At 36.0% G+C, this 24,503-nt stretch overlaps 19 pseudogenes; all 19 read left to right on the plus strand.

The window, feature by feature from the left end:
* The first annotated feature begins 1,387 nt into the window (after nucleotides 1-1,387).
* Nucleotides 1,388-1,506, plus strand: LOC145646529 (5S ribosomal RNA; annotated as a pseudogene).
* Nucleotides 1,507-2,611: 1,105 nt separating this feature from the next.
* On the plus strand, nucleotides 2,612-2,730 carry LOC145646530 (5S ribosomal RNA; annotated as a pseudogene).
* A 667-nt stretch (nucleotides 2,731-3,397) lies between these two features.
* On the plus strand, nucleotides 3,398-3,516 carry LOC145646532 (5S ribosomal RNA; annotated as a pseudogene).
* Nucleotides 3,517-5,607: 2,091 nt separating this feature from the next.
* LOC145649025 (5S ribosomal RNA) lies at nucleotides 5,608-5,726 on the plus strand (annotated as a pseudogene).
* Nucleotides 5,727-7,270: 1,544 nt separating this feature from the next.
* On the plus strand, nucleotides 7,271-7,389 carry LOC145646533 (5S ribosomal RNA; annotated as a pseudogene).
* Nucleotides 7,390-8,495: 1,106 nt separating this feature from the next.
* On the plus strand, nucleotides 8,496-8,614 carry LOC145647323 (5S ribosomal RNA; annotated as a pseudogene).
* A 1,105-nt stretch (nucleotides 8,615-9,719) lies between these two features.
* Nucleotides 9,720-9,838, plus strand: LOC145649655 (5S ribosomal RNA; annotated as a pseudogene).
* Nucleotides 9,839-10,504: 666 nt separating this feature from the next.
* On the plus strand, nucleotides 10,505-10,623 carry LOC145646534 (5S ribosomal RNA; annotated as a pseudogene).
* A 1,106-nt stretch (nucleotides 10,624-11,729) lies between these two features.
* LOC145646535 (5S ribosomal RNA) lies at nucleotides 11,730-11,848 on the plus strand (annotated as a pseudogene).
* A 1,106-nt stretch (nucleotides 11,849-12,954) lies between these two features.
* Nucleotides 12,955-13,073, plus strand: LOC145646536 (5S ribosomal RNA; annotated as a pseudogene).
* Nucleotides 13,074-14,179: 1,106 nt separating this feature from the next.
* LOC145646537 (5S ribosomal RNA) lies at nucleotides 14,180-14,298 on the plus strand (annotated as a pseudogene).
* A 1,106-nt stretch (nucleotides 14,299-15,404) lies between these two features.
* LOC145646538 (5S ribosomal RNA) lies at nucleotides 15,405-15,523 on the plus strand (annotated as a pseudogene).
* A 1,106-nt stretch (nucleotides 15,524-16,629) lies between these two features.
* LOC145646540 (5S ribosomal RNA) lies at nucleotides 16,630-16,748 on the plus strand (annotated as a pseudogene).
* A 1,105-nt stretch (nucleotides 16,749-17,853) lies between these two features.
* Nucleotides 17,854-17,972, plus strand: LOC145646541 (5S ribosomal RNA; annotated as a pseudogene).
* A 1,106-nt stretch (nucleotides 17,973-19,078) lies between these two features.
* Nucleotides 19,079-19,197, plus strand: LOC145646542 (5S ribosomal RNA; annotated as a pseudogene).
* Nucleotides 19,198-19,863: 666 nt separating this feature from the next.
* Nucleotides 19,864-19,982, plus strand: LOC145646543 (5S ribosomal RNA; annotated as a pseudogene).
* Nucleotides 19,983-21,088: 1,106 nt separating this feature from the next.
* LOC145646544 (5S ribosomal RNA) lies at nucleotides 21,089-21,207 on the plus strand (annotated as a pseudogene).
* Nucleotides 21,208-22,750: 1,543 nt separating this feature from the next.
* Nucleotides 22,751-22,869, plus strand: LOC145646545 (5S ribosomal RNA; annotated as a pseudogene).
* A 1,106-nt stretch (nucleotides 22,870-23,975) lies between these two features.
* Nucleotides 23,976-24,094, plus strand: LOC145646546 (5S ribosomal RNA; annotated as a pseudogene).
* Nucleotides 24,095-24,503: the final 409 nt, after the last annotated feature.

A 24,503-nucleotide genomic window follows, 5' to 3' on the forward strand; every position in this document is an offset into this window, starting at 1 on the left:
TGAAGTGCAGTGATTCCTCAAAAATCTATCTGTTAGCACCTTGGACTACGAGATGCTGTAAGCTTCTCTTGCATCACTTTAATTTACTTTCAAGATGACATGCTAGGATGTGAAGTGCAGTGATTAATTAAAAAAACTATCTGTTAGCACCTGGGAATAGCAAATGCTGTAAGTTTTTGTTGCATCACTTTACTTTAATCTGCAACTGACAAGCTTGTATGTGAAGTGTACAGATTAAATAGAAATATTTTAGTACCAGGGAATAGCAGGTGCTGTAAGATTGTATTGCATCCCTTTAATTTATGTTCAAGCTATCATGTTCAAATTTGAAGTGCAGTGAATAATTAACTCAAACTATCTGTTAGCACCTGGGAATAGCAGATGCTGTAAGTTTTTTTTGCATCACTTTCATTTACTCTCCAACTCACATGCCTGAATGTGAAGTGCAGTGATTCATCAAAAAACTATATGTTAGCACATTGGACTACGAGATGCTGTAAGCTTCTCTTGCATCACTTTAATTTACTGTCAAGATGACATGCTAGGATGTGAAATGCAGTGATTAATTAAAAAAACGATCTGTTAGCACCTGGGAATAGCAGATGCTGTAAGTTTTTGTTGCATCACTTTACTTTAATCTGCAACTGACAAGCTTGTATGTGAAGTGTACAGATTAAATAGAAATATTTTAGTACCAGGGAATAGCAGGTGCTGTAAGATTGTATTGCATCCCTTTAATTTATGTTCAAGCTATCATGTTCAAATTTGAAGTGCAATGAATAATTAACTCAAACTATCTGTTAGCACCTGGGAATAGCAGATGCTGTAAGTTTTTTTTGCATCACTTTCATTTACTCTCCAACTCACATGCCTGAATGTGAAGTGCAGTGATTCATCAAAAAACTATATGTTAGCACATTGGACTACGAGATGCTGTAAGCTTCTCTTGCATCACTTTAATTTACTGTCAAGATGACATGCTAGGATGTGAAATGCAGTGATTAATTAAAAAAACTATCTGTTAGCACCTGGGAATAGCAGATGCTGTAAGTTTTTGTTGCATCACTTTACTTTAATCTGCAACTGACAAGCTTGTATGTGAAGTGTACAGATTAAATAGAAATATTTTAGTACCAGGGAATAGCAGGTGCTGTAAGATTGTTTGCATCCCTTTAATTTATGTTCAAGCTATCATGTTCAAATTTGAAGTGCAGTGAATAATTAGTGCCTCCGTATACCAGCTCCGTATTGTAAGCTTTTATTGCATCATTTAATTACATTCAAGATAACATTCTAGAATGTCAAGTGCAGGGATTAATAAAAAAAATTGTCAGATTGGTCTTTGATCATATTTGCTATGATTAGGCAATTTGAGTAAGTGTTTAAGGCTTACGGCCACACCAGCTTGAGAACGCCCAATCTCATCTGACCTTGGAAGCTAAGCAAGTTTGGGCCTGAATAGTACTGAGGTGGGACCCTACCTAGGAATACCAGGTGCTGTAAGCTTTTCTTGCATCACTTTAATTTACTTTCAAGCTGACATGCTCAAATGTGAAGTGCAGTGATTAATAAAAAAAACTATCTGTTAGCACCTGGGAATAGCAGATGCTGTAAGTTTTTTTTGCATCACTTTCATTTACTCTCCAACTCACATGCCTGAATGTGAAGTGCAGTGATTCCTCAAAAATCTATCTGTTAGCACCTTGGACTACGAGATGCTGTAAGCTTCTCTTGCATCACTTTAATTTACTTTCAAGATGACATGCTAGGATGTGAAGTGCAGTGATTAATTAAAAAAACTATCTGTTAGCACCTGGGAATAGCAAATGCTGTAAGTTTTTGTTGCATCACTTTACTTTAATCTGCAACTGACAAGCTTGTATGTGAAGTGTACAGATTAAATAGAAATATTTTAGTACCAGGGAATAGCAGGTGCTGTAAGATTGTATTGCATCCCTTTAATTTATGTTCAAGCTATCATGTTCAAATTTGAAGTGCAGTGAATAATTAACTCAAACTATCTGTTAGCACCTGGGAATAGCAGATGCTGTAAGTTTTTTTTGCATCACTTTCATTTACTCTCCAACTCACATGCCTGAATGTGAAGTGCAGTGATTCATCACAAAACTATATGTTAGCACATTGGACTACGAGATGCTGTAAGCTTCTCTTGCATCACTTTAATTTACTGTCAAGATGACATGCTAGGATGTGAAATGCAGTGATTAATTAAAAAAACTATCTGTTAGCACCTGGGAATAGCAGATGCTGTAAGTTTTTGTTGCATCACTTTACTTTAATCTGCAACTGACAAGCTTGTATGTGAAGTGTACAGATTAAATAGAAATATTTTAGTACCAGGGAATAGCAGGTGCTGTAAGATTGTTTGCATCCCTTTAATTTATGTTCAAGCTATCATGTTCAAATTTGAAGTGCAGTGAATAATTAGTGCCTCCGTATACCAGCTCCGTATTGTAAGCTTTTATTGCATCATTTAATTACATTCAAGATAACATTCTAGAATGTCAAGTGCAGGGATTAATAAAAAAAATTGTCAGATTGGTCTTTGATCATAATTGCTATGATTAGGCAATTTGAGTAAGTGTTTAAGGCTTACGGCCACACCAGCTTGAGAACGCCCAATCTCATCTGACCTTGGAAGCTAAGCAAGTTTGGGCCTGAATAGTACTGAGGTGGGACCCTACCTAGGAATACCAGGTGCTGTAAGCTTTTCTTGCATCACTTTAATTTACTTTCAAGCTGACATGCTCAAATGTGAAGTGCAGTGATTAATTTAAAAAAACTATCTGTTAGCACCTGGGAATAGCAGATGCTGTAAGTTTTTTTTGCATCACTTTCATTTACTCTCCAACTCACATGCCTGAATGTGAAGTGCAGTGATTCCTCAAAAATCTATCTGTTAGCACCTTGGACTACGAGATGCTGTAAGCTTCTCTTGCATCACTTTAATTTACTTTCAAGATGACATGCTAGGATGTGAAGTGCAGTGATTAATTAAAAAAACTATCTGTTAGCACCTGGGAATAGCAAATGCTGTAAGTTTTTGTTGCATCACTTTACTTTAATCTGCAACTGACAAGCTTGTATGTGAAGTGTACAGATTAAATAGAAATATTTTAGTACCAGGGAATAGCAGGTGCTGTAAGATTGTTTGCATCCCTTTAATTTATGTTCAATCTATCATGTTCAAATTTGAAGTGCAGTGAATAATTAGTGCCTCAGTATACCAGCTCCGTATTGTAAGCTTTTATTGCATCATTTAATTACATTCAAGATAACATTCTAGAATGTCAAGTGCAGGGATTAATAAAAAAAATTGTCAGATTGGTCTTTGATCATATTTGCTATGATTAGGCAATTTGAGTAAGTGTTTAAGGCTTACGGCCACACCAGCTTGAGAACGCCCAATCTCATCTGACCTTGGAAGCTAAGCAAGTTTGGGCCTGAATAGTACTGAGGTGGGACCCTACCTAGGAATACCAGGTGCTGTAAGCTTTTCTTGCATCACTTTAATTTACTTTCAAGCTGACATGCTCAAATGTGAAGTGCAGTGATTAATAAAAAAAACTATCTGTTAGCACCTGGGAATAGCAGATGCTGTAAGTTTTTTTTGCATCACTTTCATTTACTCTCCAACTCACATGCCTGAATGTGAAGTGCAGTGATTCCTCAAAAATCTATCTGTTAGCACCTTGGACTACGAGATGCTGTAAGCTTCTCTTGCATCACTTTAATTTACTTTCAAGATGACATGCTAGGATGTGAAGTGCAGTGATTAATTAAAAAAACTATCTGTTAGCACCTGGGAATAGCAAATGCTGTAAGTTTTTGTTGCATCACTTTACTTTAATCTGCAACTGACAAGCTTGTATGTGAAGTGTACAGATTAAATAGAAATATTTTAGTACCAGGGAATAGCAGGTGCTGTAAGATTGTATTGCATCCCTTTAATTTATGTTCAAGCTATCATGTTCAAATTTGAAGTGCAGTGAATAATTAACTCAAACTATCTGTTAGCACCTGGGAATAGCAGATGCTGTAAGTTTTTTTTGCATCACTTTCATTTACTCTCCAACTCACATGCCTGAATGTGAAGTGCAGTGATTCATCAAAAAACTATATGTTAGCACATTGGACTACGAGATGCTGTAAGCTTCTCTTGCATCACTTTAATTTACTGTCAAGATGACATGCTAGGATGTGAAATGCAGTGATTAATTAAAAAAACTATCTGTTAGCACCTGGGAATAGCAGATGCTGTAAGTTTTTGTTGCATCACTTTACTTTAATCTGCAACTGACAAGCTTGTATGTGAAGTGTACAGATTAAATAGAAATATTTTAGTACCAGGGAATAGCAGGTGCTGTAAGATTGTATTGCATCCCTTTAATTTATGTTCAAGCTATCATGTTCAAATTTGAAGTGCAATGAATAATTAACTCAAACTATCTGTTAGCACCTGGGAATAGCAGATGCTGTAAGTTTTTTTTTGCATCACTTTCATTTACTCTCCAACTCACATGCCTGAATGTGAAGTGCAGTGATTCATCACAAAACTATATGTTAGCACATTGGACTACGAGATGCTGTAAGCTTCTCTTGCATCACTTTAATTTACTGTCAAGATGACATGCTAGGATGTGAAATGCAGTGATTAATTAAAAAAACTATCTGTTAGCACCTGGGAATAGCAGATGCTGTAAGTTTTTGTTGCATCACTTTACTTTAATCTGCAACTGACAAGCTTGTATGTGAAGTTTACAGATTAAATAGAAATATTTTAGTACCAGGGAATAGCAGGTGCTGTAAGTTTTTGTTGCATCACTTTACTTTAATCTGCAACTGACAAGCTTGTATGTGAAGTGTACAGATTAAATAGAAATATTTTAGTACCAGGGAATAGCAGGTGCTGTAAGATTGTATTGCATCCCTTTAATTTATGTTCAAGCTATCATGTTCAAATTTGAAGTGCAGTGAATAATTAACTCAAACTATCTGTTAGCACCTGGGAATAGCAGATGCTGTAAGTTTTTTTTGCATCACTTTCATTTACTCTCCAACTCACATGCCTGAATGTGAAGTGCAGTGATTCATCAAAAAACTATATGTTAGCACATTGGACTACGAGATGCTGTAAGCTTCTCTTGCATCACTTTAATTTACTGTCAAGATGACATGCTAGGATGTGAAATGCAGTGATTCATTAAAAAAAACTATCTGTTAGCACCTGGGAATAGCAGATGCTGTAAGTTTTTGTTGCATCACTTTACTTTAATCTGCAACTGACAAGCTTGTATGTGAAGTGTACAGATTAAATAGAAATATTTTAGTACCAGGGAATAGCAGGTGCTGTAAGATTGTTTGCATCCCTTTAATTTATGTTCAATCTATCATGTTCAAATTTGAAGTGCAGTGAATAATTAGTGCCTCAGTATACCAGCTCCGTATTGTAAGCTTTTATTGCATCATTTAATTACATTCAAGATAACATTCTAGAATGTCAAGTGCAGGGATTAATAAAAAAAATTGTCAGATTGGTCTTTGATCATATTTGCTATGATTAGGCAATTTGAGTAAGTGTTTAAGGCTTACGTCCACACCAGCTTGAGAACGCCCAATCTCATCTGACCTTGGAAGCTAAGCAAGTTTGGGCCTGAATAGTACTGAGGTGGGACCCTACCTAGGAATACCAGGTGCTGTAAGCTTTTCTTGCATCACTTTAATTTACTTTCATGCTGACATGCTCAAATGTGAAGTGCAGTGATTAATAAAAAAAACTATCTGTTAGCACCTGGGAATAGCAGATGCTGTAAGTTTTTTTTGCATCACTTTCATTTACTCTCCAACTCACATGCCTGAATGTGAAGTGCAGTGATTCCTCAAAAATCTATCTGTTAGCACCTTGGACTACGAGATGCTGTAAGCTTCTCTTGCATCACTTTAATTTACTTTCAAGATGACATGCTAGGATGTGAAGTGCAGTGATTAATTAAAAAAACTATCTGTTAGCACCTGGGAATAGCAAATGCTGTAAGTTTTTGTTGCATCACTTTACTTTAATCTGCAACTGACAAGCTTGTATGTGAAGTGTACAGATTAAATAGAAATATTTTAGTACCAGGGAATAGCAGGTGCTGTAAGATTGTATTGCATCCCTTTAATTTATGTTCAAGCTATCATGTTCAAATTTGAAGTGCAATGAATAATTAACTCAAACTATCTGTTAGCACCTGGGAATAGCAGATGCTGTAAGTTTTTTTTTGCATCACTTTCATTTACTCTCCAACTCACATGCCTGAATGTGAAGTGCAGTGATTCATCACAAAACTATATGTTAGCACATTGGACTACGAGATGCTGTAAGCTTCTCTTGCATCACTTTAATTTACTGTCAAGATGACATGCTAGGATGTGAAATGCAGTGATTAATTAAAAAAACTATCTGTTAGCACCTGGGAATAGCAGATGCTGTAAGTTTTTGTTGCATCACTTTACTTTAATCTGCAACTGACAAGCTTGTATGTGAAGTGTACAGATTAAATAGAAATATTTTAGTACCAGGGAATAGCAGGTGCTGTAAGATTGTTTGCATCCCTTTAATTTATGTTCAAGCTATCATGTTCAAATTTGAAGTGCAGTGAATAATTAACTCAAACTATCTGTTAGCACCTGGGAATAGCAGATGCTGTAAGTTTTTTTTGCATCACTTTCATTTACTCTCCAACTCACATGCCTGAATGTGAAGTGCAGTGATTCATCAAAAAACTATATGTTAGCACATTGGACTACGAGATGCTGTAAGCTTCTCTTGCATCACTTTAATTTACTGTCAAGATGACATGCTAGGATGTGAAATGCAGTGATTAATTAAAAAAACTATCTGTTAGCACCTGGGAATAGCAGATGCTGTAAGTTTTTGTTGCATCACTTTACTTTAATCTGCAACTGACAAGCTTGTATGTGAAGTGTACAGATTAAATAGAAATATTTTAGTACCAGGGAATAGCAGGTGCTGTAAGATTGTTTGCATCCCTTTAATTTATGTTCAAGCTATCATGTTCAAATTTGAAGTGCAGTGAATAATTAGTGCCTCCGTATACCAGCTCCGTATTGTAAGCTTTTATTGCATCATTTAATTACATTCAAGATAACATTCTAGAATGTCAAGTGCAGGGATTAATAAAAAAAATTGTCAGATTGGTCTTTGATCATATTTGCTATGATTAGGCAATTTGAGTAAGTGTTTAAGGCTTACGGCCACACCAGCTTGAGAACGCCCAATCTCATCTGACCTTGGAAGCTAAGCAAGTTTGGGCCTGAATAGTACTGAGGTGGGACCCTACCTAGGAATACCAGGTGCTGTAAGCTTTTCTTGCATCACTTTAATTTACTTTCAAGCTGACATGCTCAAATGTGAAGTGCAGTGATTAATAAAAAAAACTATCTGTTAGCACCTGGGAATAGCAGATGCTGTAAGTTTTTTTTGCATCACTTTCATTTACTCTCCAACTCACATGCCTGAATGTGAAGTGCAGTGATTCCTCAAAAATCTATCTGTTAGCACCTTGGACTACGAGATGCTGTAAGCTTCTCTTGCATCACTTTAATTTACTTTCAAGATGACATGCTAGGATGTGAAGTGCAGTGATTAATTAAAAAAACTATCTGTTAGCACCTGGGAATAGCAAATGCTGTAAGTTTTTGTTGCATCACTTTACTTTAATCTGCAACTGACAAGCTTGTATGTGAAGTGTACAGATTAAATAGAAATATTTTAGTACCAGGGAATAGCAGGTGCTGTAAGATTGTATTGCATCCCTTTAATTTATGTTCAAGCTATCATGTCTAAATTTGAAGTGCAGTGAATAATTAACTCAAACTATCTGTTAGCACCTGGGAATAGCAGATGCTGTAAGTTTTTTTTGCATCACTTTCATTTACTCTCCAACTCACATGCCTGAATGTGAAGTGCAGTGATTCATCAAAAAACTATATGTTAGCACATTGGACTACGAGATGCTGTAAGCTTCTCTTGCATCACTTTAATTTACTGTCAAGATGACATGCTAGGATGTGAAATGCAGTGATTAATTAAAAAAAACTATCTGTTAGCACCTGGGAATAGCAGATGCTGTAAGTTTTTGTTGCATCACTTTACTTTAATCTACAACTGACAAGCTTGTATGTGAAGTGTACAGATTAAATAGAAATATTTTAGTACCAGGGAATAGCAGGTGCTGTAAGATTGTTTGCATCCCTTTAATTTATGTTCAATCTATCATGTTCAAATTTGAAGTGCAGTGAATAATTAGTGCCTCAGTATACCAGCTCCGTATTGTAAGCTTTTATTGGATCATTTAATTACATTCAAGATAACATTCTAGAATGTCAAGTGCAGGGATTAATAAAAAAAATTGTCAGATTGGTCTTTGATCATATTTGCTATGATTAGGCAATTTGAGTAAGTGTTTAAGGCTTACGGCCACACCAGCTTGAGCACGCCCAATCTCATCTGACCTTGGAAGCTAAGCAAGTTTGGGCCTGAATAGTACTGAGGTGGGACCCTACCTAGGAATACCAGGTGCTGTAAGCTTTTCTTGCATCACTTTAATTTACTTTCAAGCTGACATGCTCAAATGTGAAGTGCAGTGATTAATAAAAAAAACTATCTGTTAGCACCTGGGAATAGCAGATGCTGTAAGTTTTTTTTGCATCACTTTCATTTACTCTCCAACTCACATGCCTGAATGTGAAGTGCAGTGATTCATCAAAAAACTATATGTTAGCACATTGGACTACGAGATGCTGTAAGCTTCTCTTGCATCACTTTAATTTACTGTCAAGATGACATGCTAGGATGTGAAATGCAGTGATTAATTAAAAAAACTATCTGTTAGCACCTGGGAATAGCAGATGCTGTAAGTTTTTGTTGCATCACTTTACTTTAATCTGCAACTGACAAGCTTGTATGTGAAGTGTACAGATTAAATAGAAATATTTTAGTACCAGGGAATAGCAGGTGCTGTAAGATTGTATTGCATCCCTTTAATTTATGTTCAAGCTATCATGTTCAAATTTGAAGTGCAGTGAATAATTAACTCAGACTATCTGTTAGCACCTGGGAATAGCAGATGCTGTAAGTTTTTTTTGCATCACTTTCATTTACTCTCCAACTCACATGCCTGAATGTGAAGTGCAGTGATTCATCACAAAACTATATGTTAGCACATTGGACTACGAGATGCTGTAAGCTTCTCTTGCATCACTTTAATTTACTGTCAAGATGACATGCTAGGATGTGAAATGCAGTGATTAATTAAAAAAATTATCTGTTAGCACCTGGGAATAGCAGATGCTGTAAGTTTTTGTTGCATCACTTTACTTTAATCTGCAACTGACAAGCTTGTATGTGAAGTGTACAGATTAAATAGAAATATTTTAGTACCAGGGAATAGCAGGTCCTGTAAGATTGTTTGCATCCCTTTAATTTATGTTCAAGCTATCATGTTCAAATTTGAAGTGCAGTGAATAATTAGTGCCTCCGTATACCAGCTCCGTATTGTAAGCTTTTATTGCATCATTTAATTACATTCAAGATAACATTCTAGAATGTCAAGTGCAGGGATTAATAAAAAAAATTGTCAGATTGGTCTTTGATCATATTTGCTATGATTAGGCAATTTGAGTAAGTGTTTAAGGCTTACGGCCACACCAGCTTGAGAACGCCCAATCTCATCTGACCATGGAAGCTAAGCAAGTTTGGGCCTGAATAGTACTGAGGTGGGACCCTACCTAGGAATACCAGGTGCTGTAAGCTTTTCTTGCATCACTTTAATTTACTTTCAAGCTGACATGCTCAAATGTGAAGTGCAGTGATTAATAAAAAAAACTATCTGTTAGCACCTGGGAATAGCAGATGCTGTAAGTTTTTTTTGCATCACTTTCATTTACTCTCCAACTCACATGCCTGAATGTGAAGTGCAGTGATTCATCACAAAACTATATGTTAGCACATTGGACTACGAGATGCTGTAAGCTTCTCTTGCATCACTTTAATTTACTGTCAAGATGACATGCTAGGATGTGAAATGCAGTGATTAATTAAAAAAACTATCTGTTAGCACCTGGGAATAGCAGATGCTGTAAGTTTTTGTTGCATCACTTTACTTTAATCTGCAACTGACAAGCTTGTATGTGAAGTGTACAGATTAAATAGAAATATTTTAGTACCAGGGAATAGCAGGTCCTGTAAGATTGTTTGCATCCCTTTAATTTATGTTCAAGCTATCATGTTCAAATTTGAAGTGCAGTGAATAATTAGTGCCTCCGTATACCAGCTCCGTATTGTAAGCTTTTATTGCATCATTTAATTACATTCAAGATAACATTCTAGAATGTCAAGTGCAGGGATTAATAAAAAAAATTGTCAGATTGGTCTTTGATCATATTTGCTATGATTAGGCAATTTGAGTAAGTGTTTAAGGCTTACGGCCACACCAGCTTGAGAACGCCCAATCTCATCTGACCTTGGAAGCTAAGCAAGTTTGGGCCTGAATAGTACTGAGGTGGGACCCTACCTAGGAATACCAGGTGCTGTAAGCTTTTCTTGCATCACTTTAATTTACTTTCAAGCTGACATGCTCAAATGTGAAGTGCAGTGATTAATAAAAAAAACTATCTGTTAGCACCTGGGAATAGCAGATGCTGTAAGTTTTTTTTGCATCACTTTCATTTACTCTCCAACTCACATGCCTGAATGTGAAGTGCAGTGATTCCTCAAAAATCTATCTGTTAGCACCTTGGACTACGAGATGCTTTAAGCTTCTCTTGCATCACTTTAATTTACTTTCAAGATGACATGCTAGGATGTGAAGTGAAGTGATTAATTAAAAAAACTATCTGTTAGCACCTGGGAATAGCAAATGCTGTAAGTTTTTGTTGCATCACTTTACTTTAATCTGCAACTGACAAGCTTGTATGTGAAGTGTACAGATTAAATAGAAATATTTTAGTACCAGGGAATAGCAGGTGCTGTAAGATTGTATTGCATCCCTTTAATTTATGTTCAAGCTATCATGTCTAAATTTGAAGTGCAGTGAATAATTAACTCAAACTATCTGTTAGCACCTGGGAATAGCAGATGCTGTAAGTTTTTTTTGCATCACTTTCATTTACTCTCCAACTCACATGCCTGAATGTGAAGTGCAGTGATTCATCAAAAAACTATATGTTAGCACATTGGACTACGAGATGCTGTAAGCTTCTCTTGCATCACTTTAATTTACTGTCAAGATGACATGCTAGGATGTGAAATGCAGTGATTAATTAAAAAAAACTATCTGTTAGCACCTGGGAATAGCAGATGCTGTAAGTTTTTGTTGCATCACTTTACTTTAATCTACAACTGACAAGCTTGTATGTGAAGTGTACAGATTAAATAGAAATATTTTAGTACCAGGGAATAGCAGGTGCTGTAAGATTGTTTGCATCCCTTTAATTTATGTTCAATCTATCATGTTCAAATTTGAAGTGCAGTGAATAATTAGTGCCTCAGTATACCAGCTCCGTATTGTAAGCTTTTATTGGATCATTTAATTACATTCAAGATAACATTCTAGAATGTCAAGTGCAGGGATTAATAAAAAAAATTGTCAGATTGGTCTTTGATCATATTTGCTATGATTAGGCAATTTGAGTAAGTGTTTAAGGCTTACGGCCACACCAGCTTGAGAACGCCCAATCTCATCTGACCTTGGAAGCTAAGCAAGTTTGGGCCTGAATAGTACTGAGGTGGGACCCTACCTAGGAATACCAGGTGCTGTAAGCTTTTCTTGCATCACTTTAATTTACTTTCAAGCTGACATGCTCAAATGTGAAGTGCAGTGATTAATAAAAAAAACTATCTGTTAGCACCTGGGAATAGCAGATGCTGTAAGTTTTTTTTGCATCACTTTCATTTACTCTCCAACTCACATGCCTGAATGTGAAGTGCAGTGATTCCTCAAAAATCTATCTGTTAGCACCTTGGACTACGAGATGCTGTAAGCTTCTCTTGCATCACTTTAATTTACTTTCAAGATGACATGCTAGGATGTGAAGTGCAGTGATTAATTAAAAAAACTATCTGTTAGCACCTGGGAATAGCAAATGCTGTAAGTTTTTGTTGCATCACTTTACTTTAATCTGCAACTGACAAGCTTGTATGTGAAGTGTACAGATTAAATAGAAATATTTTAGTACCAGGGAATAGCAGGTGCTGTAAGATTGTATTGCATCCCTTTAATTTATGTTCAAGCTATCATGTTCAAATTTGAAGTGCAGTGAATAATTAACTCAAACTATCTGTTAGCACCTGGGAATAGCAGATGCTGTAAGTTTTTTTTGCATCACTTTCATTTACTCTCCAACTCACATGCCTGAATGTGAAGTGCAGTGATTCATCAAAAAACTATATGTTAGCACATTGGACTACGAGATGCTGTAAGCTTCTCTTGCATCACTTTAATTTACTGTCAAGATGACATGCTAGGATGTGAAATGCAGTGATTAATTAAAAAAAACTATCTGTTAGCACCTGGGAATAGCAGATGCTGTAAGTTTTTGTTGCATCACTTTACTTTAATCTGCAACTGACAAGCTTGTATGTGAAGTGTACAGATTAAATAGAAATATTTTAGTACCAGGGAATAGCAGGTGCTGTAAGATTGTTTGCATCCCTTTAATTTATGTTCAATCTATCATGTTCAAATTTGAAGTGCAGTGAATAATTAGTGCCTCAGTATACCAGCTCCGTATTGTAATCTTTTATTGCATCATTTAATTACATTCAAGATAACATTCTAGAATGTCAAGTGCAGGGATTAATAAAAAAAATTGTCAGATTGGTCTTTGATCATATTTGCTATGATTAGGCAATTTGAGTAAGTGTTTAAGGCTTACGGCCACACCAGCTTGAGAACGCCCAATCTCATCTGACCTTGGAAGCTAAGCAAGTTTGGGCCTGAATAGTACTGAGGTGGGACCCTACCTAGGAATACCAGGTGCTGTAAGCTTTTCTTGCATCACTTTAATTTACTTTCAAGCTGACATGCTCAAATGTGAAGTGCAGTGATTAATAAAAAAAACTATCTGTTAGCACCTGGGAATAGCAGATGCTGTAAGTTTTTTTTGCATCACTTTCATTTACTCTCCAACTCACATGCCTGAATGTGAAGTGCAGTGATTCCTCAAAAATCTATCTGTTAGCACCTTGGACTACGAGATGCTGTAAGCTTCTCTTGCATCACTTTAATTTACTTTCAAGATGACATCCTAGGATGTGAAGTGCAGTGATTAATTAAAAAAACTATCTGTTAGCACCTGGGAATAGCAAATGCTGTAAGTTTTTGTTGCATCACTTTACTTTAATCTGCAACTGACAAGCTTGTATGTGAAGTGTACAGATTAAATAGAAATATTTTAGTACCAGGGAATAGCAGGTGCTGTAAGATTGTATTGCATCCCTTTAATTTATGTTCAAGCTATCATGTTCAAATTTGAAGTGCAGTGAATAATTAACTCAAACTATCTGTTAGCACCTGGGAATAGCAGATGCTGTAAGTTTTTTTTGCATCACTTTCATTTACTCTCCAACTCACATGCCTGAATGTGAAGTGCAGTGATTCATCAAAAAACTATATGTTAGCACATTGGACTACGAGATGCTGTAAGCTTCTCTTGCATCACTTTAATTTACTGTCAAGATGACATGCTAGGATGTGAAATGCAGTGATTAATTAAAAAAAACTATCTGTTAGCACCTGGGAATAGCAGATGCTGTAAGTTTTTGTTGCATCACTTTACTTTAATCTACAACTGACAAGCTTGTATGTGAAGTGTACAGATTAAATAGAAATATTTTAGTACCAGGGAATAGCAGGTGCTGTAAGATTGTTTGCATCCCTTTAATTTATGTTCAATCTATCATGTTCAAATTTGAAGTGCAGTGAATAATTAGTGCCTCAGTATACCAGCTCCGTATTGTAAGCTTTTATTGGATCATTTAATTACATTCAAGATAACATTCTAGAATGTCAAGTGCAGGGATTAATAAAAAAAATTGTCAGATTGGTCTTTGATCATATTTGCTATGATTAGGCAATTTGAGTAAGTGTTTAAGGCTTACGGCCACACCAGCTTGAGAACGCCCAATCTCATCTGACCTTGGAAGCTAAGCAAGTTTGGGCCTGAATAGTACTGAGGTGGGACCCTACCTAGGAATACCAGGTGCTGTAAGCTTTTCTTGCATCACTTTAATTTACTTTCAAGCTGACATGCTCAAATGTGAAGTGCAGTGATTAATAAAAAAAACTATCTGTTAGCACCTGGGAATAGCAGATGCTGTAAGTTTTTTTTGCATCACTTTCATTTACTCTCCAACTCACATGCCTGAATGTGAAGTGCAGTGATTCCTCAAAAATCTATCTGTTAGCACCTTGGACTACGAGATGCTGTAAGCTTCTCTTGCATCACTTTAATTTACTTTCAAGATGACATGCTAGGATGTGAAGTGCAGTGATTAATTAAAAAAACTATCTGTTAGCACCTGGGAATAGCAAATGCTGTAAGTTTTTGTTGCATCACTTTACTTTAATCTGCAACTGACAAGCTTGTATGTGAAGTGTACAGATTAAATAGAAATATTTTAGTACCAGGGAATAGCAGGTGCTGTAAGATTGTATTGCATCCCTTTAATTTATGTTCAAGCTATCATGTTCAAATTTGAAGTGCAGTGAATAATTAACTCAAACTATCTGTTAGCACCTGGGAATAGCAGATGCTGTAAGTTTTTTTTGCATCACTTTCATTTACTCTCCAACTCACATGCCTGAATGTGAAGTGCAGTGATTCATCAAAAAACTATATGTTAGCACATTGGACTACGAGATGCTGTAAGCTTCTCTTGCATCACTTTAATTTACTGTCAAGATGACATGCTAGGATGTGAAATGCAGTGATTAATTAAAAAAAACTATCTGTTAGCACCTGGGAATAGCAGATGCTGTAAGTTTTTGTTGCATCACTTTACTTTAATCTGCAACTGACAAGCTTGTATGTGAAGTGTACAGATTAAATAGAAATATTTTAGTACCAGGGAATAGCAGGTGCTGTAAGATTGTTTGCATCCCTTTAATTTATGTTCAATCTATCATGTTCAAATTTGAAGTGCAGTGAATAATTAGTGCCTCAGTATACCAGCTCCGTATTGTAATCTTTTATTGCATCATTTAATTACATTCAAGATAACATTCTAGAATGTCAAGTGCAGGGATTAATAAAAAAAATTGTCAGATTGGTCTTTGATCATATTTGCTATGATTAGGCAATTTGAGTAAGTGTTTAAGGCTTACGGCCACACCAGCTTGAGAACGCCCAATCTCATCTGACCTTGGAAGCTAAGCAAGTTTGGGCCTGAATAGTACTGAGGTGGGACCCTACCTAGGAATACCAGGTGCTGTAAGCTTTTCTTGCATCACTTTAATTTACTTTCAAGCTGACATGCTCAAATGTGAAGTGCAGTGATTAATAAAAAAAACTATCTGTTAGCACCTGGGAATAGCAGATGCTGTAAGTTTTTTTTGCATCACTTTCATTTACTCTCCAACTCACATGCCTGAATGTGAAGTGCAGTGATTCCTCAAAAATCTATCTGTTAGCACCTTGGACTACGAGATGCTGTAAGCTTCTCTTGCATCACTTTAATTTACTGTCAAGATGACATGCTAGGATGTGAAGTGCAGTGATTAATTAAAAAAACTATCTGTTAGCACCTGGGAATAGCAAATGCTGTAAGTTTTTGTTGCATCACTTTACTTTAATCTGCAACTGACAAGCTTGTATGTGAAGTGTACAGATTAAATAGAAATATTTTAGTACCAGGGAATAGCAGGTGCTGTAAGATTGTATTGCATCCCTTTAATTTATGTTCAAGCTATCATGTTCAAATTTGAAGTGCAGTGAATAATTAACTCAAACTATCTGTTAGCACCTGGGAATAGCAGATGCTGTAAGTTTTTTTTGCATCACTTTCATTTACTCTCCAACTCACATGCCTGAATGTGAAGTGCAGTGATTCATCAAAAAACTATATGTTAGCACATTGGACTACGAGATGCTGTAAGCTTCTCTTGCATCACTTTAATTTACTGTCAAGATGACATGCTAGGATGTGAAATGCAGTGATTAATTAAAAAAAACTATCTGTTAGCACCTGGGAATAGCAGATGCTGTAAGTTTTTGTTGCATCACTTTACTTTAATCTACAACTGACAAGCTTGTATGTGAAGTGTACAGATTAAATAGAAATATTTTAGTACCAGGGAATAGCAGGTGCTGTAAGATTGTTTGCATCCCTTTAATTTATGTTCAATCTATCATGTTCAAATTTGAAGTGCAGTGAATAATTAGTGCCTCAGTATACCAGCTCCGTATTGTAAGCTTTTATTGGATCATTTAACTACATTCAAGATAACATTCTAGAATGTCAAGTGCAGGGATTAATAAAAAAAATTGTCAGATTGGTCTTTGATCATATTTGCTATGATTAGGCAATTTGAGTAAGTGTTTAAGGCTTACGGCCACACCAGCTTGAGAACGCCCAATCTCATCTGACCTTGGAAGCTAAGCAAGTTTGGGCCTGAATAGTACTGAGGTGGGACCCTACCTAGGAATACCAGGTGCTGTAAGCTTTTCTTGCATCACTTTAATTTACTTTCAAGCTGACATGCTCAAATGTGAAGTGCAGTGATTAATAAAAAAACTATCTGTTAGCACCTGGGAATAGCAGATGCTGTAAGTTTTTTTTGCATCACTTTCATTTACTCTCCAACTCACATGCCTGAATGTGAAGTGCAGTGATTCCTCAAAAATCTATCTGTTAGCACCTTGGACTACGAGATGCTGTAAGCTTCTCTTGCATCACTTTAATTTACTTTCAAGATGACATGCTAGGATGTGAAGTGCAGTGATTAATTAAAAAAACTATCTGTTAGCACCTGGGAATAGCAAATGCTGTAAGTTTTTGTTGCATCACTTTACTTTAATCTGCAACTGACAAGCTTGTATGTGAAGTGTACAGATTAAATAGAAATATTTTAGTACCAGGGAATAGCAGGTGCTGTAAGATTGTATTGCATCCCTTTAATTTATGTTCAAGCTATCATGTTCAAATTTGAAGTGCAGTGAATAATTAACTCAAACTATCTGTTAGCACCTGGGAATAGCAGATGCTGTAAGTTTTTTTTGCATCACTTTCATTTACTCTCCAACTCACATGCCTGAATGTGAAGTGCAGTGATTCATCAAAAAACTATATGTTAGCACATTGGACTACGAGATGCTGTAAGCTTCTCTTGCATCACTTTAATTTACTGTCAAGATGACATGCTAGGATGTGAAATGCAGTGATTCATTAAAAAAAACTATCTGTTAGCACCTGGGAATAGCAGATGCTGTAAGTTTTTGTTGCATCACTTTACTTTAATCTGCAACTGACAAGCTTGTATGTGAAGTGTACAGATTAAATAGAAATATTTTAGTACCAGGGAATAGCAGGTGCTGTAAGATTGTTTGCATCCCTTTAATTTATGTTCAATCTATCATGTTCAAATTTGAAGTGCAGTGAATAATTAGTGCCTCAGTATACCAGCTCCGAATTGTAATCTTTTATTGCATCATTTAATTACATTCAAGATAACATTCTAGAATGTCAAGTGCAGGGATTAATAAAAAAAATTGTCAGATTGGTCTTTGATCATATTTGCTATGATTAGGCAATTTGAGTAAGTGTTTAAGGCTTACGGCCACACCAGCTTGAGAACGCCCAATCTCATCTGACCTTGGAAGCTAAGCAAGTTTGGGCCTGAATAGTACTGAGGTGGGACCCTACCTAGGAATACCAGGTGCTGTAAGCTTTTCTTGCATCACTTTAATTTACTTTCAAGCTGACATGCTCAAATGTGAAGTGCAGTGATTAATAAAAAAAACTATCTGTTAGCACCTGGGAATAGCAGATGCTGTAAGTTTTTTTTGCATCACTTTCATTTACTCTCCAACTCACATGCCTGAATGTGAAGTGCAGTGATTCCTCAAAAATCTATCTGTTAGCACCTTGGACTACGAGATGCTGTAAGCTTCTCTTGCATCACTTTAATTTACTTTCAAGATGACATGCTAGGATGTGAAGTGCAGTGATTAATTAAAAAAACTATCTGTTAGCACCTGGGAATAGCAAATGCTGTAAGTTTTTGTTGCATCACTTTACTTTAATCTGCAACTGACAAGCTTGTATGTGAAGTGTACAGATTAAATAGAAATATTTTAGTACCAGGGAATAGCAGGTGCTGTAAGATTGTATTGCATCCCTTTAATTTATGTTCAAGCTATCATGTTCAAATTTGAAGTGCAGTGAATAATTAACTCAAACTATCTGTTAGCACCTGGGAATAGCAGATGCTGTAAGTTTTTTTTGCATCACTTTCATTTACTCTCCAACTCACATGCCTGAATGTGAAGTGCAGTGATTCATCAAAAAACTATATGTTAGCACATTGGACTACGAGATGCTGTAAGCTTCTCTTGCATCACTTTAATTTACTGTCAAGATGACATGCTAGGATGTGAAATGCAGTGATTAATTAAAAAAAACTATCTGTTAGCACCTGGGAATAGCAGATGCTGTAAGTTTTTGTTGCATCACTTTACTTTAATCTACAGCTGACAAGCTTGTATGTGAAGTGTACAGATTAAATAGAAATATTTTAGTACCAGGGAATAGCAGGTGCTGTAAGATTGTTTGCATCCCTTTAATTTATGTTCAATCTATCATGTTCAAATTTGAAGTGCAGTGAATAATTAGTGCCTCAGTATACCAGCTCCGTATTGTAAGCTTTTATTGGATCATTTAATTACATTCAAGATAACATTCTAGAATGTCAAGTGCAGGGATTAATAAAAAAAATTGTCAGATTGGTCTTTGATCATATTTGCTATGATTAGGCAATTTGAGTAAGTGTTTAAGGCTTACGGCCACACCAGCTTGAGAACGCCCAATCTCATCTGACCTTGGAAGCTAAGCAAGTTTGGGCCTGAATAGTACTGAGGTGGGACCCTACCTAGGAATACCAGGTGCTGTAAGCTTTTCTTGCATCACTTTAATTTACTTTCAAGCTGACATGCTCAAATGTGAAGTGCAGTGATTAATAAAAAAACTATCTGTTAGCACCTGGGAATAGCAGATGCTGTAAGTTTTTTTTGCATCACTTTCATTTACTCTCCAACTCACATGCCTGAATGTGAAGTGCAGTGATTCATCAAAAAACTATATGTTAGCACATTGGACTACGAGATGCTGTAAGCTTTTCTTGCATCACTTTAATTTACTGTCAAGATGACATGCTAGGATGTGAAATGCAGTGATTCATTAAAAAAAACTATCTGTTAGCACCTGGGAATAGCAGATGCTGTAAGTTTTTGTTGCATCACTTTACTTTAATCTGCAACTGACAAGCTTGTATGTGAAGTGTACAGATTAAATAGAAATATTTTAGTACCAGGGAATAGCAGGTGCTGTAAGATTGTTTGCATCCCTTTAATTTATGTTCAATCTATCATGTTCAAATTTGAAGTGCAGTGAATAATTAGTGCCTCAGTATACCAGCTCCGTATTGTAAGCTTTTATTGCATCATTTAATTACATTCAAGATAACATTCTAGAATGTCAAGTGCAGGGATTAATAAAAAAAATTGTCAGATTGGTCTTTGATCATATTTGCTATGATTAGGCAATTTGAGTAAGTGTTTAAGGCTTACGGCCACACCAGCTTGAGAACGCCCAATCTCATCTGACCTTGGAAGCTAAGCAAGTTTGGGCCTGAATAGTACTGAGGTGGGACCCTACCTAGGAATACCAGGTGCTGTAAGCTTTTCTTGCATCACTTTAATTTACTTTCAAGCTGACATGCTCAAATGTGAAGTGCAGTGATTAATAAAAAAAACTATCTGTTAGCACCTGGGAATAGCAGATGCTGTAAGTTTTTTTTGCATCACTTTCATTTACTCTCCAACTCACATGCCTGAATGTGAAGTGCAGTGATTCCTCAAAAATCTATCTGTTAGCACCTTGGACTACGAGATGCTGTAAGCTTCTCTTGCATCACTTTAATTTACTTTCAAGATGACATGCTAGGATGTGAAGTGCAGTGATTAATTAAAAAAACTATCTGTTAGCACCTGGGAATAGCAAATGCTGTAAGTTTTTGTTGCATCACTTTACTTTAATCTGCAACTGACAAGCTTGTATGTGAAGTGTACAGATTAAATAGAAATATTTTAGTACCAGGGAATAGCAGGTGCTGTAAGATTGTATTGCATCCCTTTAATTTATGTTCAAGCTATCATGTTCAAATTTGAAGTGCAGTGAATAATTAACTCAAACTATCTGTTAGCACCTGGGAATAGCAGATGCTGTAAGTTTTTTTTGCATCACTTTCATTTACTCTCCAACTCACATGCCTGAATGTGAAGTGCAGTGATTCATCAAAAAACTATATGTTAGCACATTGGACTACGAGATGCTGTAAGCTTCTCTTGCATCACTTTAATTTACTGTCAAGATGACATGCTAGGATGTGAAATGCAGTGATTAATTAAAAAAAACTATCTGTTAGCACCTGGGAATAGCAGATGCTGTAAGTTTTTGTTGCATCACTTTACTTTAATCTACAACTGACAAGCTTGTATGTGAAGTGTACAGATTAAATAGAAATATTTTAGTACCAGGGAATAGCAGGTGCTGTAAGATTGTTTGCATCCCTTTAATTTATGTTCAATCTATCATGTTCAAATTTGAAGTGCAGTGAATAATTAGTGCCTCAGTATACCAGCTCCGTATTGTAAGCTTTTATTGGATCATTTAATTACATTCAAGATAACATTCTAGAATGTCAAGTGCAGGGATTAATAAAAAAAATTGTCAGATTGGTCTTTGATCATATTTGCTATGATTAGGCAATTTGAGTAAGTGTTTAAGGCTTACGGCCACACCAGCTTGAGAACGCCCAATCTCATCTGACCTTGGAAGCTAAGCAAGTTTGGGCCTGAATAGTACTGAGGTGGGACCCTACCTAGGAATACCAGGTGCTGTAAGCTTTTCTTGCATCACTTTAATTTACTTTCAAGCTGACATGCTCAAATGTGAAGTGCAGTGATTAATAAAAAAACTATCTGTTAGCACCTGGGAATAGCAGATGCTGTAAGTTTTTTTTGCATCACTTTCATTTACTCTCCAACTCACATGCCTGAATGTGAAGTGCAGTGATTCCTCAAAAATCTATCTGTTAGCACCTTGGACTACGAGATGCTGTAAGCTTCTCTTGCATCACTTTAATTTACTTTCAAGATGACATGCTAGGATGTGAAGTGCATTGATTAATTAAAAAAACTATCTGTTAGCACCTGGGAATAGCAAATGCTGTAAGTTTTTGTTGCATCACTTTACTTTAATCTGCAACTGACAAGCTTGTATGTGAAGTGTACAGATTAAATAGAAATATTTTAGTACCAGGGAATAGCAGGTGCTGTAAGATTGTATTGCATCCCTTTAATTTATGTTCAAGCTATCATGTTCAAATTTGAAGTGCAGTGAATAATTAACTCAAACTATCTGTTAGCACCTGGGAATAGCAGATGCTGTAAGTTTTTTTTGCATCACTTTCATTTACTCTCCAACTCACATGCCTGAATGTGAAGTGCAGTGATTCATCAAAAAACTATATGTTAGCACATTGGACTACGAGATGCTGTAAGCTTCTCTTGCATCACTTTAATTTACTGTCAAGATGACATGCTAGGATGTGAAATGCAGTGATTAATTAAAAAAACTATCTGTTAGCACCTGGGAATAGCAGATGCTGTAAGTTTTTGTTGCATCACTTTACTTTAATCTGCAACTGACAAGCTTGTATGTGAAGTGTACAGATTAAATAGAAATATTTTAGTACCAGGGAATAGCAGGTGCTGTAAGATTGTATTGCATCCCTTTAATTTATGTTCAAGCTATCATGTTCAAATTTGAAGTGCAATGAATAATTAACTCAAACTATCTGTTAGCACCTGGGAATAGCAGATGCTGTAAGTTTTTTTTGCATCACTTTCATTTACTCTCCAACTCACATGCCTGAATGTGAAGTGCAGTGATTCATCAAAAAACTATATGTTAGCACATTGGACTACGAGATGCTGTAAGCTTCTCTTGCATCACTTTAATTTACTGTCAAGATGACATGCTAGGATGTGAAATGCAGTGATTAATTAAAAAAACTATCTGTTAGCACCTGGGAATAGCAGATGCTGTAAGTTTTTGTTGCATCACTTTACTTTAATCTGCAACTGACAAGCTTGTATGTGAAGTGTACAGATTAAATAGAAATATTTTAGTACCAGGGAATAGCAGGTGCTGTAAGATTGTTTGCATCCCTTTAATTTATGTTCAAGCTATCATGTTCAAATTTGAAGTGCAGTGAATAATTAGTGCCTCCGTATACCAGCTCCGTATTGTAAGCTTTTATTGCATCATTTAATTACATTCAAGATAACATTCTAGAATGTCAATTGCAGGGATTAATAAAAAAAATTGTCAGATTGGTCTTTGATCATATTTGCTATGATTAGGCAATTTGAGTAAGTGTTTAAGGCTTACGGCCACACCAGCTTGAGAACGCCCAATCTCATCTGACCTTGGAAGCTAAGCAAGTTTGGGCCTGAATAGTACTGAGGTGGGACCCTACCTAGGAATACCAGGTGCTGTAAGCTTTTCTTGCATCACTTTAATTTACTTTCAAGCTGACATGCTCAAATGTGAAGTGCAGTGATTAATAAAAAAAACTATCTGTTAGCACCTGGGAATAGCAGATGCTGTAAGTTTTTTTTGCATCACTTTCATTTACTCTCCAACTCACATGCCTGAATGTGAAGTGCAGTGATTCCTCAAAAATCTATCTGTTAGCACCTTGGACTACGAGATGCTGTAAGCTTCTCTTGCATCACTTTAATTTACTTTCAAGATGACATGCTAGGATGTGAAGTGCAGTGATTAATTAAAAAAACTATCTGTTAGCACCTGGGAATAGCAAATGCTGTAAGTTTTTGTTGCATCACTTTACTTTAATCTGCAACTGACAAGCTTGTATGTGAAGTGTACAGATTAAATAGAAATATTTTAGTACCAGGGAATAGCAGGTGCTGTAAGATTGTATTGCATCCCTTTAATTTATGTTCAAGCTATCATGTTCAAATTTGAAGTGCAGTGAATAATTAACTCAAACTATCTGTTAGCACCTGGGAATAGCAGATGCTGTAAGTTTTTTTTGCATCACTTTCATTTACTCTCCAACTCACATGCCTGAATGTGAAGTGCAGTGATTCATCAAAAAACTATATGTTAGCACATTGGACTACGAGATGCTGTAAGCTTCTCTTGCATCACTTTAATTTACTGTCAAGATGACATGCTAGGATGTGAAATGCAGTGATTAATTAAAAAAAACTATCTGTTAGCACCTGGGAATAGCAGATGCTGTAAGTTTTTGTTGCATCACTTTACTTTAATCTGCAACTGACAAGCTTGTATGTGAAGTGTACAGATTAAATAGAAATATTTTAGTACCAGGGAATAGCAGGTGCTGTAAGATTGTTTGCATCCCTTTAATTTATGTTCAATCTATCATGTTCAAATTTGAAGTGCAGTGAATAATTAGTGCCTCAGTATACCAGCTCCGTATTGTAAGCTTTTATTGCATCATTTAATTACATTCAAGATAACATTCTAGAATGTCAAGTGCAGGGATTAATAAAAAAAATTGTCAGATTGGTCTTTGATCATATTTGCTATGATTAGGCAATTTGAGTAAGTGTTTAAGGCTTACGGCCACACCAGCTTGAGAACGCCCAATCTCATCTGACCTTGGAAGCTAAGCAAGTTTGGGCCTGAATAGTACTGAGGTGGGACCCTACCTAGGAATACCAGGTGCTGTAAGCTTTTCTTGCATCACTTTAATTTACTTTCAAGCTGACATGCTCAAATGTGAAGTGCAGTGATTAATAAAAAAAACTATCTGTTAGCACCTGGGAATAGCAGGTGCTGTAAGATTGTATTGCATCCCTTTAATTTATGTTCAAGCTATCATGTTCAAATTTGAAGTGCAGTGAATAATTAACTCAAACTATCTGTTAGCACCTGGGAATAGCAGATGCTGTAAGTTTTTTTTGCATCACTTTCATTTACTCTCCAACTCACATGCCTGAATGTGAAGTGCAGTGATTCATCAAAAAACTATATGTTAGCACATTGGACTACGAGATGCTGTAAGCTTCTCTTGCATCACTTTAATTTACTGTCAAGATGACATGCTAGGATGTGAAATGCAGTGATTAATTAAAAAAACTAT

Source organism: Electrophorus electricus, chromosome 13 (assembly GCF_041902795.1).
Source record: "Electrophorus electricus isolate QZ-2024a chromosome 13, ASM4190279v1, whole genome shotgun sequence".
NCBI lineage: Eukaryota > Metazoa > Chordata > Actinopteri > Gymnotiformes > Gymnotidae > Electrophorus > Electrophorus electricus.